General features: G+C 43.4%; 1 protein-coding gene across 1 annotated transcript in view; it reads left to right on the top strand.

Annotated features, from left to right (window-relative positions):
- The window catches only part of LOC107191799 (protein sprint), a 123,649-nt gene that overhangs the window by 16,744 nt on the left and 86,404 nt on the right, over nt 1-20,501 (top strand). The gene's annotated exons all lie outside the window — the stretch shown is intronic.

The following is a 20,501-nucleotide window of genomic DNA, read 5'->3' as shown; positions in this document are numbered from 1 at the left end:
GCCCTCGATAATGTTCCGAGAGAGAGAGAGACAGAAAGATAGCTTGAGAACGTTCAAACGAACAACAAAGTCTGATTATTAAAGTCTCATTTTTTATTAGTATACCGTGAATCATACGATGGGTAGATACTTTTACTATCGAGCAACGTGTAGTCGATTGGTCGAAGTCTCTCGAACCAGGAGGGTGACACCATCGAACGAGCATCGTTGGGTGGAGTCACCCCTTTCGCGTGACCACGGTTAAATCACGAATTCCCGTAATTTATGATGGAAATCTTCCCGGACGCCTCGTGGCCTCACCGCACGCGGAATAATTTCCATATCGTAAGGGCTTTCCTGGTGATCTATGTGGGGGTGGAGGGGGACCTCGCCTACAATATCCGCGATGGTATATGGGACACACCGTGGTAACGGGCCGCCTCGTCGGATTAAATGCTGCGCGTCTAACTTTCGACGTTATTGCGTGGCCGGGGCTCGTTCAGCGCGATTTATACCGTCTTCATCGTTTTATTTCGCGCCTGGCTGTCTCGGAATTGTTAATCGAGAAACGGTTCGCGTGCGCTTGTACCTCCGCTTCCGGTCCTCTGTTTGTTCTCGAATATTAAATCGACTCTCTGTGTGTGCTCGATCTCTCGCGGAACAGTGAAACGTAATCACCGTTTGTTCCCCGGATCGTATTAGTTGTACATATTACCAGTACAAAGCGTAGCGATTACTAATGCTCTCGAATGTGATTCAACAGATCGTTTCGAGTCTCGAAGCGAGAACAAAATGAATCATCCCGTTAACTCGAGCACTCTCTTTCAATTTAGTTCTCTTACGCTTGGCTTGTCGACGATTGTAAATTAATTCTAGAATAAATTTAATAAGCAGTTGACATGACTGTTCCGTGGACTTTCGTAGAAATTATTTATAAGTGTCGTGACAGTACATTTTCAGAGATTCTTTGCAGCTTTAATTGCAATACCTTGCGTGGTATAATTATACCACCATCCTAAAATTTTCAATTCTTATTTATTATGGTTAAAATAATGTACCAAGTATGCCATGTCTGCAATCCTATTGAGAAATAATTTTTCTCCAAAAAAGAATAGATTATCTATATTCCCTAGAAAACAAGTAGTTCGTTTTTATTTTAACCACAATAGATAAGGAATGTAAATTTCAGGATAGGTTTATGGTTATGCCATACAGTGTATATAAGTGAAGTAGTTCGTTAATTTAAAGATTTACGTATTTTTAACAAGCTGCCCCTTTTACCAACGTGATAGAAATAGAAACACATTCATCTTCGGTAGTTCTATTGTTAATCGTTGGAATACTGTCGTCTCTCTATGTATTTCTCGTAAAAACTGTGAACGAGATACACAGACATAGAAATTAACGAACGGTCTTTAATGACAAAAGTTTCCTTCGACTCACGTTTATCAGTCGCCCCCCTTCTAATTCGAATAGTTTCCCGGCAAGAATTCTCGCGCAGGAAATCTTTCGCATCAATCTTCGTCTGGTATGGTACTCGTCTCGCGAAGAAAGAGACGGAGCAATCGCGGAAAATTAAACGACCGAACGGGGCACGGACAATAAATACGATGCGGGATTAGCATTTCCGCGTACAAACGAGCCAATTCGCGGCATGTGTCCGGGATCAAGCCGCTATAATATTATGCGTAATAGCTTTCGTCTGCCAGCTGCCTGTCGTTTCTTGCCACCCAGGATCATCCTCGCAGGCTGCAAGGGCTCTCCTAATATCTGCATTCGCGTAACGAGCAGTTTTTGTCTCTAACAGCCCTAGCTCGTTACCAAAATTTCATCCACCTCGTTCCGATGTCCCGTACAGCTCGACGAAATTTTTCACGCTCTACAGGAATATTCTGCTATTAGAGGTACAATTAAATTGTCAAAAACATACCTTTTGTACCTACCCATTTTCTGCGTTTTATTCTACAGAAATGGGAAATTCATTATCTGGGTAAAGGGTCTCGAGTAACGAATAAACGATAAAAAAAGTGTTTCACCATTTTTAAGACTTGACGACCTGAATTATTTCTTTCAAACAAAAAAAAAACATTGTTGCATATAGTTATGTCTAGGATGTCAGAAAAACAGGGAAATTAAAAATAAATATTATTTTCAAGAGTGTATGCATCCAACAGAAAAAACTTAAACTATACGATACGATTACTCGAATAAAATTCTGCCCAACTCTGGTATTCCACAGCATTCACTGTTCTCGTTACAGCTTTCTGATAAATCCCTCGTGAATCTGTATTTTATACCATCCACGTTCTCCCGATTTCCGTATGAAACTCGGCTAGACTATTTTTCCGTAACGGAAATAAAAATCCCAGAAGTTCGAACCACGCTCCAGTTCCTCGATTCGCGGACCAACGAAGAACGATGATGCGTAACGTCTCGCGGAGCCGTTGATATTCCAACGACTTCGCCCGGTGAAAAGTTCGCGGAATCAAAGGTCCAATTCAGTCCGCTTTCATCGGAAGCCGGGCGAGCATCCTGCTTAGAATTCGAAGCTTTTTTTTTTCGCAAGCGTTGCCTCGGTGGAGAGCGTAATTCCCTCGTCAGGCGAGAGACGTGGGCTTCCACTGCACGCTCGAATTATTTTTTATTCAAGGCTCGGGAGAAATTTCCGAGAGCCAACGCAGGTCGCTGGGGCGTAGACGAGGGCGCGAAAAACGATGTAAAAAGAGGATCAACCCGATACCGGGAGTATTCGCGGCCCGATAACGACATGTGCGCGTCGAGTTACGCTGCTCCCAGGGCCGTGTATCGTTCGCTGTTGACGCGAATGAAATTTCCATTTTTCTCATCGCACACACTCCATCCCCCAGACTTGTTTCCCCGGTGTCGAGAGAGAGAGAGAGAGAGCAACGCCGGAAATGTTCTCCCTGTCCGCTTTCGTTCGCCCCTTCGCCATTCTCGTCTTTTTGTTTTATCCTTTCGCCTCGCGATCAACTGTTTCGGCCCTTTGGACAGGGAACGAGTTATTCCGTTGGATATTTCACTAGCGTGGTGTGGAAACGGTTGGGTAATTTTTTGTACGACGACGAGACAGTTGATAATGCAAAATGAGGTTGAGTAGTGGAAATTGTTTGTCGAGGAGGGAATGCTTTTACGAGGCTGCGTAATGATTGCGCGAGAGAAGAGGTGAAGGGGTTGTTCGGTGCAATCCTTGGGAGATGAGGGTGTTTTTGGTAATTCTAAGGTTCGCAGACTCGTACATGAAACTCGGAGTTTTCGTAAATATGTGTCGCATAATTTTTACTGGATTTAATAGACTCTCTAATTTGTATTGCGGAACTTTTTACGCAGTGTTAACTATTCTTTAAACAATCTAATTTTCATCAATGCAGACATTAGGACGCAGTGAGGTGCAAAGATTGTTAGACAAATAAATAGGAAAAAAAATACCACTTAACACGTTGACTGCCACAGTGAAAAAAACCGTACGTAGCCAGACACACTTTATTTTGTTTTTTATGTCATAAATCGTCGCAAATACAGGGTAAGTTAATAAAAATAATTATCTACAATAACTCATTACCTATTGGTTGTATCAATAAACGTTTTAAATGCATTTAAATATTGCACTTAATGGGGACTCGTCGAATGGATGTAATTTGATTTTTTCATATGTTTGGATGTCATTTAAAGAAGTTTCGTACTGTCGATTGGCAAAAAAATGTTCCACATATTGTCACTAAAGCGATGAAGTAACCATCTACTGCAGTAGACAAATGCAGTTAGGGAGGTAAATAATCTTTGCAATGTACAAGTCAATCCATATTTGGTTCACGTGTCGGACAAAGTGTTAAAGGATTCAATAATTGTATCACGAATCGAAAGTTGTCTCGTCTCTTCAGAATTCCCATAAAAACACGGGACTCCGGATTGAATTCAGGACTGGTTTTGTTCGATCGTTCGCGAGCTCGGTGATCCCCGAAAATCCGAAACTACCGTTTCCGATCCATGATTTTCGACGTCCCGGCCAGATTTTCGGTCCCACGCCACTGTCACTTACAGCCCCTAGAACACGGGCACCGCAAGGGGTGGGAAGCGTGGAATTGAAATGAAATTCCGTCCCCCAGGCCGCAGCCCCGCGGTTGAATTATTATCGGCCGGTAATCTCGCTAAAAAGTTCACCCCCACCCCTCTCCCGGTTGAAATATCGCCGTTCTTTTTGGTTCCTCTCCCACGAACCCAGCCTCTTCCTGTTTTTAGTTTCTCCAGCAGTTGTCTTCACCAAGTCGAGTGCGAGCAACACCAGCGTGTTGTAATTGACGCGTCTCGGACCAATTTCCACGGGTTCGCCGTTAATCGAGCCGCATAAGTCATCGGAGATAATTGATTGTCCAAATTACTCGCGTCGTCTCTTCGCTCGTTACGGCTGGATTAAACGGCGGAGGCTCGCGTGCGGCTATCAACCCGTGACAGGGGCGTATATCAGTCGAAAAAGTGGTTGGTAACTTGATCGATTGGATCCCCTCTCGTTTTCGGTCTATTTTGGTAGCTATTTTTAATTTTATCGAAATTGTAGGTGAATTATTTTCTTGAAAGGTATAATACGATACATTTTATAACTAGATTTTGTTGGATCGGTGTAAGAATTTTGTCTGACAAAATCATTTTTCGATAGGAGGATCGTACAATAAATATACAGAGCAACATCGGAATACAAGTTCGAACATTTGTACAGTAAAGACTCGATGAGAGTTGGATAAGAGATTATTAAATAGATCGAATATATAGCCTTCAGGCAATATGAAATTGAGGTGAAACCATTACAAAAATATCGATAATAGGGAGTACATATTGTCCACAGAATATAAAAGCATAGTAGTTAATATTTACGCTAATACAAAATCAAGATAGTAATAGAAAGTACTCCTACGAACGTGTGAGTGCTTCACGATCTCGTCTGATTACAGTCAGACACCTTCCCAATCGATCCGATATCCATTACATTGTACCCACCGTTCTTCTCCCTTCTTACGACGCAAAGAAATCGATCCACTAGCCCGTAAACACTCTTTTTGCAGCGTCTAAGATGCTTCCAGCATCCTCTTCCGTATCCCCTCTAACGATTTCGTCCGGTCTAACGCGAATCTAATGCGGATCTGAGAACATCCACGTTGTCCGCCAAGGAACGAACTATTTTTCTCTCTTTCTCTCTGTCTGTCTGCACACGCCCCTGATACCTCCGTCCAGTGGCATTAAAATCGGATTTACCCCCATTGCGAAATCCTCCGCGGACCAGAACGGCGTTTAATGGGCAAAAGCTCGCGTAACATTCGTGGATCACGTACCGTCCGAGAAACATGTATGTACGCGTGGTCGTCGGTCAATAATACGCGTGGAAAGAGATTTCGTAGCCGGGGAACGTCCAGTGGCGCGGAAAAAATCTCGTCGATTATACGCGCGCAAGGCTGTCCATGAGGGTTCGCCGTACTCGATGTGTAATTAGTTCGTCTGTAAAAAAATCGGAAAACTGGACTGGCAACGATTACACCGTGTCTGGGTAACGAGTCTTTCGAGTTTGAATTATGATCCGTGATTTGATATTCATTGTATTTATATGTAGATAGTGTGCTTTAATTTCCATTTTGTCGCTACAAAGAAACGATTTTGGAGGATATATGGGGTATAAGGGAAGTAGTGATGGAGAGGATGTTGATGAAGGAGGGAATTCTTAAAGAGTGCTATATATAGTTCGGAGCAATTTAATAATTTAATCGAGATTGAGTCGTTCTTATATACCCCAATCATGCCTGTATCAATGCCTACTATAGAATAGTAATGGAATACGAGCCATGTATAATACTTTTCATACATCTTTGAATGTTCAAGAGCCACAGAAATAAAATTTTTTAATATTGGTGCATACTATACTACTGTACACCTTTAATATCTTGCTTGCTTTTGATTTTAAAAGAAATATCGATGACCCTCAAATTTCAATAAGTATGACCTTGAGAAAAATTTTTGCTTATCATAGTATTTGCTCCTCCTAACCAAATAATACTTTCCCTCATATTTTTGTGTATCTTCACAATCAAGTAAGATATTGAAGGTGTTTACCAATTCGCTCAATCGTGTCAATCAAGTCAATCAAAAAGCTCGATTACAAAATTCTATTACAATGCTCATAAATGACCTTCATCTCGATTTTCCTAAAGCAAATAGGAAGTTTCTTTCCACCGCCTTCCTCCGAGTTCATGAACGAACCACATTGACTGGTCGACACGGTGCGATGGTCGCTAGACCTCGTCTGGATTCCAATTTATTATCGCGAACCCTTTTTTTCTCTCTTTCCCCCCCGATCTCGTTAATTCAGGCGTCGCTCGTCGGGACGCGCGCGTTGTCTACATAATCATTAAGATAATCATCCGTGTCGGCCACCACGGTTGAGGGGTATCGTAATCGATGTAGACCCATAAATTGGATACACAGGGAAGGGGGGAGGTTCCCTCCGGCGACTACGTGTTCCACCCGGATTCCCATTCTCTCCCCCTTGGTGTCCTTCGGTCGCACTTACGATCGATAACGATCGGGCGTTCGATCTTGATAATTGGTCCGCGTGTCGTTAATCATCGCGACTGGTGCAGGTGAGTGTCAGACGGTCCTCGAGTACGACGGTTTCGGACACGTTCCCTGTAAATGGGTGACTTATTGGCACCCTAACTATTGTATTACCCCGGTGGTCTTCAGCCAGACCCCCTTATTAATCGATCCGTACCAACAGAGACGCATGGATCTGCGATGGTGTATTTAGCCATGATAAATTGCGCGGAGTATACTAAACACAAATAACAACTAGTGACAGCTATAACATTTTAAAAATGGTTGCCATTTCACTTCCAAATCATATCATTCTTATTAGAAAACCCTTTGCAATACAATCGATGACCAGCTTTCTCGCCCCCTGGTATCCGACAAGATACCAGAAACGTCGCGCACCCCATAGACTCGAATGAAAGCCCATAAAACGAAAGGAATCCCTTGTTAGACCAGCAAAAGTCGGAGGAAAATCCCGCGAACGGCCACGGGGGTGAAATCTATTATCGACGGAATTAGCGTCGCCCTGGGCCCACGTATTTCGGCGACACACCCTTTGTCTATGGCTAACGATACGTGGGGGGGAGGCAGTACTCGGATAAGGGTTGCTGGGTACGTGGGCTCACCCTCGCAAACATCAGACTCGCGTTAGTCGTCAGAAATCAGGGGGATATCCGGTGGCAGCCGGAGAAACCGACCCGGGGGAATCCCCCGCGGTGCCTCCTACGCTCTCTCTCTTGTATCGAGTTTCCCCCGATAATTCGATCGTCGTTCGTTCCGCGTCTACCCTATCGCGCGCGCCGCTTCGATCGACCGTTTCTTCCCGCGGGAGGAGTATGACAAACTCGTTCTCCTTTCTCCCTGGACTGGATGAATTTTCCTCGCGACTGCTACTTTCACTGAACGTCTAGCTTTATAGAGAACTGTACTGCACGATTTTTAATCCGAACCAGGATGGAACGCTGGCCTAGACACACGTCCGTCACGAGTTCTCTGGTCGTTCTGAAACGGGAGTAGTTTGACTCCTTTGAATCGAGAGTCGAGAGAGTCTGCGGGTGTAACGTTATAGGTGGAAAGTTTGGAGAATTCAAGCTGGATTCGCTTGAAAAGTTATGAATGGATGGTTGATCTTTCGGTGTGCTGGACACTTTGGAGAAATTGTGCGAGGGAAGAAAGAGATATCGGGGACCGGAATCTTCCGCTTGTAATACGGTACATTCAGGGGAGACGTCATACTTGTAATATTTACAGATTGGAAAAAGATAATTACATATGTTGTGTTTGGAGAACCGTGTGGAAAGGCAGTTCGAAATTATTCTCTACGACTAGGAGGGCCACGCATCGTGTTTAGCCCTCTTGTCTTCAGAAATCTGACAATTGGTTCATTTCCGGCGCGCGTCAGCGCCAGGTGTTGCCTCGTTTCACGCACGAATCGCGCAAAGATGTCAGATGTTGCGAATATGGTGCCGGGGAACGGTGAATAACCATCGTGGTATCGCCGTAGCATCGCGAAAGGTACGAGTGGACGGGTAAAATTGAATGAGGTGGATGGCGGATCAGGCATATACCGGGTGATCCTCTCAAAATTCGATCTGACAGTTCGTTGAAGCCATGAAAATTTTATCAATACGTTTTCCTCACAAATATCAATCCCAAGGAAGATGTTAGACCACCTTCTTTCTAATCATTTTAACTGTTTTAATCAGGTATAAGCAACCTTTCCTGGTTCTGGAGCCAAATTATCATTCTCTCTCCGAGTCAAGTGCCAAATTAAATAGCAATCGGTATATTAACTAACAATCGTATGAACTTTCGAAAATTTTCGAGATTTGTCGTTTACGCCTATCTATTAGAGGATTTCACGACGAATTCGCTAAGTATCATAACATAACATGTGTTACTTTCTTTTTCATCTGCGTCGAGAAAAGATTAAAGAAATATTCGAACTGTAATATTACAAAGAGTATTTGCCTACTGTTTATAAACATTTCGTTCTGTACATTGGAACACATCTAATGATATCTATTGATCACGATTCGTGGTTCACCCGGTACACGTGCTGCCGAAAAGAGAAATGATTTTTAGAATATCATCGTTATTCGCGGTAAACTGAAGGTTGTACCCGAAACCCAGGCTTCATAATAACCGAACAAGATCGAGCCACTCATCCCCGCAGAGCCCAAAACCACCAAGAAACTCCGTTGAAGCCGGTGTCTCGATGGCGTCTAAGGTCTTCTTCCAGGCAGCCTTCTAAAACTGTCAGCCGCAGAGCCCCACGGCTCTCCCATAAATTCCACGGGGACGATCCCCCTACGAGCCGAAGATTCCGCAAGATGAATACTCGTAGGCGTGGTTACGCACGCAAATAGATATAACCGGCGTGCAGGAAGAGAACCTACGGGTTGTTTCCTTGCGGTCCGTGGAACTGCACACCTAAGCACCCAAGGTTGCGGACTACGCGCTGCGTGATGGAGCGTGGACATTAAAGCAGGCGAATCTGGCTAGCAGGAGCTGCGCTACGAGCGAATTACGGGGGATTAACATAACTCAGAGACCGTAACACCGGTGAATACGTCCGACCCTCGGCTACCTTTCCGCGATGAACCTTGATTGTCGAATGAAGTCCACTCTGTCTGGGAACACTTGAACTTCTCATCCACAACAGTTGCTAATAATTGTAACCCTTAACGCTCCGTTCTCTCCGCTACGGAGACTTCCATCATTTGTTTCGTAACTCTGGTGTCTCCGCTACAGAGACATTCAGTATTGTCAACGTTGGCAATTGCTTTTTGTATTTAACCCCTTACCGTACGAATTCTTTTACTACTTCACTCTCAAGATTTTACTTTCTCATAGAATTCCATTAAATACTCACGTGTAATTCCAAACAATCACGCACACTGATAAATGCATAAAATCCTCAGGCTAATGATGACCATTCAGTTGGTCCAGGGACAAGGACCAGTTGATATCTAGGCCTGTCTCGTGGCCTATTTTCTTTCTTTCCACCGACTCTGCTCGTCGAATGGACATTACTTGTCGAAGTACAAAATTTATCAGCATAGTGCAAAGATCACCTTCGGTTCGAAGGGAGCAAGGACCAGTCAGAGCCAGGCCACTCCAGTCGATTCACCGCGGGAACTCGCGCGGCGGGTCTGGTCGGGTCGAATTTATACGAATTCGATGGGATCCGTGGCGGAATCTGGTCCGGAATCCTGGGTCCCCCTCGTTGGTCTGCAAAACCAGGGTTCAGGCCATGATGCTTCAGGGTATCCCAGTACACACGACCGAGAGGGGACGAGGAATTTATGGCGGTCGTACTAGAGCCCCAAAGTCTCCCCGCGCGGTTAATGCAGCCTGAACGCTCGAAAGTGAATCTTTTGTCAGTTATCTGGCAAGGACGGTCCATTAATCTTCGCGGCTGGCTACCTCTCAGACCCGCGAGGGTTTCAGGATAGAGGACAAAGTGAGTTCGTTGGGAACCGCTTGAATGTTAATACTACATTGACTCTGGGCCCCCGCGGATGATCGATGAATATGCAAATTTACTTGTATCTTTCAGCGTTACCGCCGACGGTTGCCACGGCGATTCGCTGATTGCCTCTATTTACTCGCTACCGGTGGACCTAGTCTGGATGGCCTACGGACACCGGTGTTTACCGATGTTTGCCGATTAAAGAACGCTAATTAGCTTATACAGAGTGTTCTCGGAGGGTTTGCGAATAGTCACGGGGTTCGTACCGAATTGTTGACTATTATAGGGATGCATAGGTGGACATCCCAAGTGTTGATGTTGTAAGCTAAGTACCCATCATGATTATCAAGCTGTAGAATGTAAGTTTGGAAATTCAAATGATTAGGATGCTTGGTCGTTGGAATGGATATAGGTGAATATCTCAAGAGTCGAACTTGTAACCAAAGTACCGAACTTCCGTGACCACCAAGCTGTAGATGTTAAAACTTCAATAACTTTAGAAATTCTAATGATTAGGGTTCACGATTATTGGGGCAGATAGGTGAATATCCCAAGAGTTGGTCTTGTAGGCGAAGTATACCCAATTACCGTCATTGCCAGAGTGTAGAAGTTAAATCTTCGATAACTTTAGTAATTTCAATAACCAGAATCTATGCAATGATTCAAGCGATGAGTCACAGGTGAATCCAAATTTTCCACGATAATCCAGGTAGTACAAAGAGAACACAGGTGAATCGATTCTCCAAGTCCTATGAAAAAAGTATGAACCGGTCACTTTCGATAACCAGGTTCGCCTGGAGCAAATAGAAGCGAAGGAACCACTGGGAAACCTAATTGGGATGATTACACTTTGTCGGTCCAGCAGCTAGTTCCTCTGGAGGTTCGAACACGATTAGCGGAATGCCCGATGGTCGAACTAATCCAGAGGGTCGATCTCATCCGTGCCCGGCTCTTTTACGTTGCCACCCACAGGCAATTTTATTTTTTCTCTTTTCTCACCCCCACGCCCACTTTTCTCTATCCCGGTTCTCCTTCGATCGAACCGGAACACGTTATGGCGCGGGGACACGCGTCGCGGCGGAAAATCGCTCGCGTGCGCGAAAAATTCCACACAACGGAGAACCCGGCCTTTTCTTCTCTACCAACGGCACGGAAGCAAAGGGGAAAAAAATGTTCCTCGAAGGGGAAAGATGCGGTGTAAGTAAAAAGATGAGTTATCGACGCTATCGTTCCACTTGAATTCACACGCGACCCTCTCGCAGGGGCGTCAGGAATGATACTGATTAAATACTGTAATGCCTCTTTGGTGGTTCGTGAATCAGGGCCAGCGACGAGCGTATGGGGAAGCAGGGAATCTAATTGCATTCAACGATTCGTAGAGTTTTAAAGTAAATAATATGGTTACAATATATATGATTTATTTAGTTATTATACAGGTGTTACCCAGCGTGCATACATAACAATTAAGTAAAAGTAAAAATGCAAGCAGATACAGCAACATAGTATACAGTAAAGAATTAATTATAAAGGAGAATTTTTAATTCAACATTAATTTAGATAAAAGATCGTTGACAACTCTGCGATCAGTCGAAAATATTATACTGGGTGTATTTAATAATTCAAAAAGTATTCCGTTCTGTATATTCGATTCGAATTCCCTGTCGTGTACATCCCCATAGAATGTTCGAAAAGAACTGTCCCGGGGAAAAGAAACTCGAGAAACATTTCCACTTTCTTGCCTCGGTGTTTCGCTAATTCTCCACCTTCCTCGAGAATACTTGACAAACTCCGTTCCTCGTGCAGGACACTCGTGAATCTTTCAACTGTTCTACCCCACTCTCTCTCTCTTCTCTCGACTTTTCCGTCGATTTTCTTGCTTCTCTCAACGGGAAGCTGGAACGGAAACGGTGCAGCGGAGAAAAGCGGTTCAATCGATACCGGCCCACCCTTGAATTATGCACACCGACTTGCCCAACAGGAAACGAACCGTTTTCCTTTAAGGTCCGTTCACACACTGCCTTCGTGCACTTGTGAATCGAACTCTTTGTGTAACATTTCGAATCACAGGTATATGTAATATCGCTATCAGCTTCAAATAACTAATCCCTTCTTGTATAAATATTATGGTATCTAATATGAACTGTACCAACCCAACTCCTCAATTAATTTTTCTCCGAATTCGGATGCAACAGCCCAAACTCTTTGGAGTACAGTGATATTGTTAATTAAAAAATACATTGTTCCTAAAATACTTGATCTTCGTCTGAACTCGTAGGTGAGATCTTTCAGAAAAGGGTCGAAGGGTGCTCGAAGGGGTTGGAAGCAGACATTTTGGGTATCGCGAACAGAATGCAAAGGTTTTCTGCCGGTCGAAATCAAGGTTTTCCTTCTGTTAGCCATTCAAATCAGGATTTCCATTTAAATTGTCCGTGTACCATGGAACCACGAGAGAGGGCCTCCTTAGCCAGTCGACGAGCCCTTCTTCTCCTCTTCTTCTTGGCGGACGCGCGGCAACGTGATTTTTTGGTTCGTTAGTCCCTTTGGTACCGGGGGAGAGTGCGGGTAAACTCGATTTACTTTCGGTGAATTTAATTTCTCGCCTCCCACGGTAGGGCACCCTGCTTCGTTCGAACGCATCCGGAACTGGCTGGTAATCTTTGCATCGTTAAACAGCGGCTACGATGCACTTCTCCGTTCGGAAAACGTTATTTCTGGCACGATACACTAGTGATTCGATCAAGTTGTAACGTAGATTGAATTTTTCAAGAAGAAACAAAGAACGTAATTATTGAGTACCTATCGTTAAAACATTTTTTCCGTGTACCAACGAATAATATATTATTCAAATAAAAATGTAGTTTTTACTTTGATCGGATAACACAATGATTTAATAACCAAAAAAGGAAGATAGTTACTCATTAGTGTACCCAATCCATTTATCCGAGCGGCAGCTATTGATTCGATATTGCTTCGCCTCTCATCGCTGTCCACGGTTTTATCATCGATCGCACACGTGCAAACCGTTTCGTCCGTTGTTGCCGTCTAATTTACAAAATAAATTGCATTCGTAATTTGACGCTGTGGCGTCGTGCCCGGGAATACTAATACGCCTGTGCGCGACGAACAAGCCGGCCACCGCCATTTTGTCGTTATTCGTTCAGTCAGATGCGGGACGAATGTGTTTCGGAGTATCTTCCGTCGTTTTACAATCATTCACCGGGGGGTATTCAGAGAATTTCTATTCGAGCGTGTCAGCTGCCAATGGTATCAAATCGCCTCGTTATCCACGTGGAAGGGGCCGATGCCCTCGACCCTAATTTGTAATTCTGCAATTTACACCGAAATCGTCTTCGTCCCCGAAACACCTGATGCCATCCCCAAAATTCCTCTGTCGCCTCGCTCCAGGCCCGGGAGGGGGGACGGGAAAAATGATGTCCCTTTCGTGGTGTGTGCACGAAATTTCGCGATTTCAACGGTGGAAACAAATTGGCGAATTTGTCAGCGTTTGTACGGGCATCGCCACGGTATCGCCGCTCACGCAGAGGGTTCGACGATCGAAAGCCTGATTCGATCTGGCCTGGTGTCCTGCGATTGGTCCACCGCTTCGTCGGTGATTTACCACACGAAAATAATGGCACTTTGGTATATACGATCCTCCGACAGAGTCGGTTTTGCACATATTTTTGCAACTTTCACGACATTTATTCGCTTTGCAACACCTGGTGTTACAGAGAAAGGCAGCTTCAAACTATCTTGAAATCATGGAATAAGTGGATCAGATATTTAAGTTAACACTTTGATTGCCACGTCATCAAAATATAGGGACACGTATATACATTGCAAAGAGGCTGAATTAGATATTTAAATACCGTTCTTATACGATGTCTAATAGCTTCTATTATAAAAAAAAGTGTCTGGCTACAGACGACTTTTTTCCCTGTGGTAGTGAACTTGTAAAGGTGTTACTCTACTTTGACTGCCCAAACATTGAAACTCAATTCAAGGATTTTTTCCTCGGTACATAAGGTACATATCATCTCCATGGAGCAAGTAATTTCTCAGCTCAGACTCACCTGATACAAAAACTTCAAGAAGATTCTTAATTACAATGAATGTTCTACCGGTGCAACACTGGGTGTTCAAGGGATAAATAACAGTTCTAGGATTGCTACCAGTAATATTAGTAATAACGTAATACACGGTTCAATAATTAATAGTAAAATGGGATACCGTACGCATGGAGAATCACGAGCCAAATCAACGGTAACGAAACAGTCAACCAGAATCGCGGGTATATGGAATACATAGTTCCCGAGGGTCCACTTGATTTCGTTCCAATTATAGACTCGTCGTCCGAGGCGACAGTCGTTCGCGATAATAATTAACAATCGTCTAGGGGGAACACGAGCACACAAAGGAGAATATTGTTTATTTGAATCCGCGAGCAAGCCGTAAAGTGGCTTCCTCGATACGCGATTACTCGCGTCCCCGGTCGTGTCAGTTGTTCGAGGGGCCCAGCCATTATTTCGGTGGCCGTCTATCTCGCAACAGGTGCACACAGGCTGCAGACGACACTCCGGATGGAATTGAATCGAATCGAATGCCGTTCTGCGTTTCGAGGACGTCAAAACTTGACGCGGACGTGCGCGCACGACTGTTGGGATTATTGGAACCGTTTCGTCGCTCGTTCGCTTCGTTTCCGCCTACTCTCGTCGATCAATTTTAAACAGAATATGCTCCACTCGATACCATTCAAGCCTCCGCTGAAACATTTTTTGCTACGAGTAACAATAGCGAGAAAATCAAGATGTTAAAATCGGGTAAGACACCCTGTATATGCGAGTATTTGAAAAACGTTCCTTTAACTTACAATTCAAATTTTCGACCGATGTTTTGAACGTTTTTTTCATTCGAGCGCCGATAAAGACATTTATGAGAGAATAATCGCAACAGATTCACCGAACAGCATTCGGTCCAATGATTATCCGATTATCGATTGTCCAATCGGTCGAGAACGCATTGTTTCGAACGAATTTCGCGTATCTGTGATTCTAATTGCACGGACAAGCTTTGTCGATTGCGTGGGCTGAAAGAGGCGTTCGACGATGACTGATTCGATGCGACGTCCGATTACGCTTCCGATTGACACGAAAATATGAACGTCCGGGCACGTGCGATTTTCCGAACACTAGGCTCAATCTGTTTGATGGAATAACGTTGAAGTCGGGAGAGATTTATCGACCGATCGTGTATGTAACTTGGAATAAATATATTATTAAAGAGATTGGATGCCAGTCGAATCCGACTTGAAGTTCCATATAAATTAATTCCTCTAAGATCCAAGTGGACATTATGAGCTCGAGAAGAAAAGCAGAAGAGGATTTTAAGGACGCTAGTAGACGCGGAATGGCCTGGAACTCGAGCCTCGCAGACCACTGAGTTTCCCATTTAACTTAATATTCCATTCGGATACGCGTTTCAACTTCTTATCTGACGTTCCCCTTTTTCTTAGCCCGGCCCGTTTATTGTTCCCCGGGAAGAAGTTTCTCCTCCGGGAGAGCCCGCTTAATTCTGTAGCTCCGAAAGGAATTCGTTTGAACCGGTATTGGTCGAAGATATACCTTGATTAAGAATTGAAGACAGAATTTGCACAGTATCGTAACTTATCATCGATAGATTTCTTGTGTAAATATTATTTTTATTACACCTTTTAAGACTGTGATAAAACTGTTGGGAAACAATTAACCTGTCTAGACAAACTATAACAGAGATTACAGCCACTTCCTCTATTACAGATATTGGAACTCTTAGAGAATTTATAGGACATTAATTAGTTCTTTAATTATTAATTTAAAAATATTACCAATTTCTTAATTAGTTTTTCGAGTATGTTCAAGATTAAGTTTCACAGAATCAAACTCAAACGTCCGCGACCGTTCCATAACTGTTGGGACACCTGGTCTGTATGAAGAACATGCGAGGTTCCGCAAAAATGATATATTTCAAGCCACGTGTATGGCTTCATATCAGCATAAACGTCGACCATTTAGCTTTCATATCTCTTAAACAATATTTATTTCAGACTTCCAGCGATTACGTAGTGCTTAACATTTACTGCTTATACTCGATAATACTTATCGAGGATGCAGTCTATACAGGGCGATAAAAAAAAGTAGTACTTACGCTAATAAATAATAAAAGTTGATTTTACAGAGAAAGGATTACTTTTAGAACCAACGTTAATTAAACATTTCTTACTCCTTAGTGATTACTATAATCTCTATAAGTATCGAACCTCTTTTTTTATCACCCTGTATGTACCACAGTGTTTTCCAAATACCCTATGGAAAAACTGGTTTTCCAAATCCTCAAAACTGGTCCGAGTGCACGAAGCACAATGCACCTCTGTGATTCACGCAGAAAAGAAAATGTTTGTCCGAGTGCTGAATTAAAGCAAACAAATCGTAGTTTCATCGTTGGTCACCAAGGGCCCCGAAACCGTTCGCCGATTGAAAAATCGGAGCGGCAGGACCCGGTGGACACGTATACCCAGTCCCGTTATCCTGTTCACCGGTGCAAATTAGTATTCGTTTGCATACCGTGTGCCACGTGAACGCACGGCCGGTTTCGATCGCGAACGAACGTGCTTGCAACGATCGAACGAACAACCGAGTTTTTCCCCCTTTCGAAACGGTCTCCATCTTTTACCTCGAAACAAAATCCCCCAAAAGTTCGTACAATCGCCGGGAACAATACGAGGGCTCGATCCAATCGGTATTGTCTCGGTTGCTCGCGGAATCAGCTCGAACCCGGGCCTCGGCTTCGGCCAATTATCGACGATAAAGCGTGTGTCCGAGAGGCCAAACACGAAAACTCGAGACGCGCTTAGCTTTCCCGAGAAAGTCCCGGTAATTAATACCGACGCGTGTTAACGAGCTCGTAATTAGCCGCGCGATAATTTGCCGGAATGAGTGGACGCTTTTATTTTTCCCTTGCGACGTGAGTTGGCCGAGTTTCGGAGAACGATTCCAGGAGTGCTTTTGCGAGCTGATTCAGCGTGTAATTTTTTGGGGAAAGCAGAGTTTTCGTGGGTTTTGGGAACCAAGGACATTGCGAACGGAAAATTCGAACCTTTGAAGTTTGTGGGGATTATTTTGGGAATTTGTATTTTCGCGAATTAATAGTCGTATAAGAGGTGCATTGAACTTCTTCTGGAGTTTGTCGACGTAATTTCGCGAATTCATTTTCGCCTATTTTAACGAATATTTGTTCCTCCGTTGGGAAAATTTCTGTGTACAACAAAGTTGCAAACGCGATGAATTCACGAGGGGGATGCGCTCGTAACGTCGATTGCGTTCCGAATGCAGGGATTAATGTTAATGCGGCGATTAATATGAAATTTGGGCTGATGGACGGAACTTGCAGCTGCTACGAAACGTCATTAAGCATCCCACGGAATGAGAAATCGCTGATTAGTAATTAAATGTGGTTTAATGTACTCTGATTATTCTTTTCCACGCCCAGGTTAAAGAAACATTGTTCGAAGTATCGGCAACGATAGTAGTTATAGCTTCGGCTATAAAACCGAAGATAAACGGCTTGAATCAACATTACGGAATATAGTGCTTGTTATGATAGCGAGTAACGATGTTCGAAGTTAAAACCTTTGATCTCCCGTTCGGCAATATTCATGCTCGCGTATCTGGTTGTAAAAGTGTCATTTAATTCGCTGTTTCCTCACCCATAAAGCGACGCATTTTTTTAGATGATGGTTCGTGCTGTTGTTTCTTTTATACGCGCCTTTAAATACGCCAGGGTCATTAATCTCGGTGCTGGTGGAAAGATTCATTAACCAGTATCTTCCAACCAGTTATATTTATTTTCGTAGAAAGAAACATTAAAAATCTCTGCCTTCAATAATAATAATTTATTGTAATTATTTCTATGCTATCACGTTCTAACGGAGTCCATCCCCTATTAAAAGTTCGTAGGGATAAAAGATCCATATACGTCCTTATATATTCGACGTCCACGAGCACATAAAGCGTTCAAAATTATTCAGATCGAATTCTTAGGGTGTCCATCCCCTATTAAAAGAACGTAGGGCTAGACCCATATACATTCCACGTACACGAGCAAATAAAATGTTCAAATATAATTCAAACATCACGAAAGTTCCAAGAGGATTCTTTTGGAAAGTCAAATATTAGCCGTAGAATCAACAACAGTCCACTTTAACCCTGTCGTCTGTGTTCGTTTTATTCTTGTTGTCGCGTTGGCTGCCAGTTTCAAGCCGTCGAGCAACGCGGGCAGCGAAAAAAGTTGTCCCGTGTCGTCGACCCTGTTAATTGCCCCGTGGAAAGGATTAATCGCGATTCACGGTGCATTGGCCGGTACGATTCGAACCGCGGTAAAATAAACAGTCGGTCGGCGCCGGGCGTCGTCTTGCACGGGACATTACTTTTTTTTTTCTTTTTTTTTCCACCACAAGATGACGACCGTTCGTCGCGCGTCCCCCGAACGGACGTCGAAACGAGGTGGCCAAGAGTGATTCACTCTCGACAGAACGGTGTCTTCCTTGTTCTCTTATCCTTTTTGTTTCATCGGACCTTTATTTATACTCTGTTATTTATTTATTAACTGGATAATACCCTTTAGTAGACAAGTTACCATAAGGGAAGAAGCACTTGCATAAAAATGAAAATAAACGATACTGACTGAACATGTTGACAGAGTTAGAAAAATCGTCGATCAACCTCAAAGCACGGTCGAAACAACCAAGTTGATCATAACGAGTGTTTTGAGGTGGTACATAACAATTTAGTAATTCAACAATTTCCGATCTATTCACGCGGCCAAGGAGAATCCCATTCACGGAAAAAATGTGTAGCAATTTTTGTCTGTTTACCAAAATTGTTAGATTAAACAAGATGTCATCGTAGTTGTGGAAAATCCTAGGAAGAGGGTTATCAGCACGATATTCCTAGTAAACGTAGAAATTTATGCTAGACTAATTATTTCGTATAAAAAGTCTTAAAACTTCTCTGAAGACACTCACCCTCCGTTACCTCTGTCTTAAAAGAACGGCGAAATTGAAGACCGTCACGTTTCAATGATCACAAAATAAACAGCGAATTCTCTGTGTTCTTCGAATCTTTTTTTTTTAATTCGGTTTCAAAGCGACGGCAACGGTCCGCTGGATTTTATATCATTGTTTCCGAGGGTTTGGGAAATCCGGTTCTCAAAAGGCTAATAGGCCCTCGCCGAGTTTCAATTCAACCCCTCGTGAATAATTGAATGAGCCGAAGAGGGGCGCGCGGGGAGAACGATAAATCGCGTTACGATTCGCTCTTCATTCGCGGGACTCGTTTTTTTCTCGGTTTTACGAGACCGCTGCAAAAATTTACGATACCACGGACCTCTGACACGGTTTTACAAGCTCGATACAAACCGCAACGCTGGCGAGGGACGCACGAAAGCTGTAGTTTGAACGATGATGCTTCGATGAAATGAATAATTCGCGAACGTAAACCATCGAGGTACTGTTTTAACCCCACATGAGTGGATTTGGACCGTATTCGAGCAGAATTGTGTGGAGACTTGACGAATTAAATAAATATTGGGTTTAAAGTATCATTTAAAAAATAAAAATTGTTCTCAAAATTATTATTGTATTCATTGTTTCAGAACTTTCGAACGGCCTGTTTGAAATTCTTTGAATTTTGGAAAGTCTACATAGGTATGCAAAAATACACAAGCCATAAACTGATAATTTTCTATTGCGTCGAATTCCCGATCTAATTAACCCTGCTGTTCCCCTCATGTTCATAAGATCCGAAATGAAGATTATACATATATGTCAATAGGTAGGCGCTATGTTATTAAATATTTCTTTTTAGCAGTCAACGTACTTAAATTTTGCATCCATTGCTCGTGTATTATTTCGAAGATAGAAGAAACATTTTTTAAGAACAATACACTTCAGAGTTTGAAATAATTTTATTCGAAGGGATAAAAACGCGAAAAATTAATGAGGAGAACAGCAGGGGTTAACAAGAACTTGATTGTTTCGAATCCTCTGATAACGCAGAAGAGTAATTAATGGTTAATGAATCAGCTGTCACCTGAGTCCGCGTTTCTTCTCGACAATTAACATTTACGGGAACTGGTCTGGTGTTCCGCGTAAGACGTCGCGAAATAATAATAATAATCGCGGCTTTTCCCGAAATCACGTGTCCCTCGTAAGGTGCCCCTCCCCCTCTGCCACGGGTCGTTCTTTTGGCCCACATCCAGCGGGTTCGCTCGTTTTCCGTCCCTCGCCTTACCCCCTCCTCTCTCCCCCCTCGTCGTCTTATCCTCCCACCGATTTGCAAATTATCGTCTATTTCTGTTTTTGTCTAATGTTAGACCGTCAGTGGCCGAGTGCAGTGTACCCGACGGTGCATTGTCCAGTCGC

This window comes from Dufourea novaeangliae, unplaced genomic scaffold, assembly GCF_001272555.1.
Source record: "Dufourea novaeangliae isolate 0120121106 unplaced genomic scaffold, ASM127255v1 scaffold228, whole genome shotgun sequence".
NCBI lineage: Eukaryota > Metazoa > Arthropoda > Insecta > Hymenoptera > Halictidae > Dufourea > Dufourea novaeangliae.
Note: the sequence above shows the minus strand (reverse complement) of the source record. Positions and strands in the feature narration are given on the sequence as shown.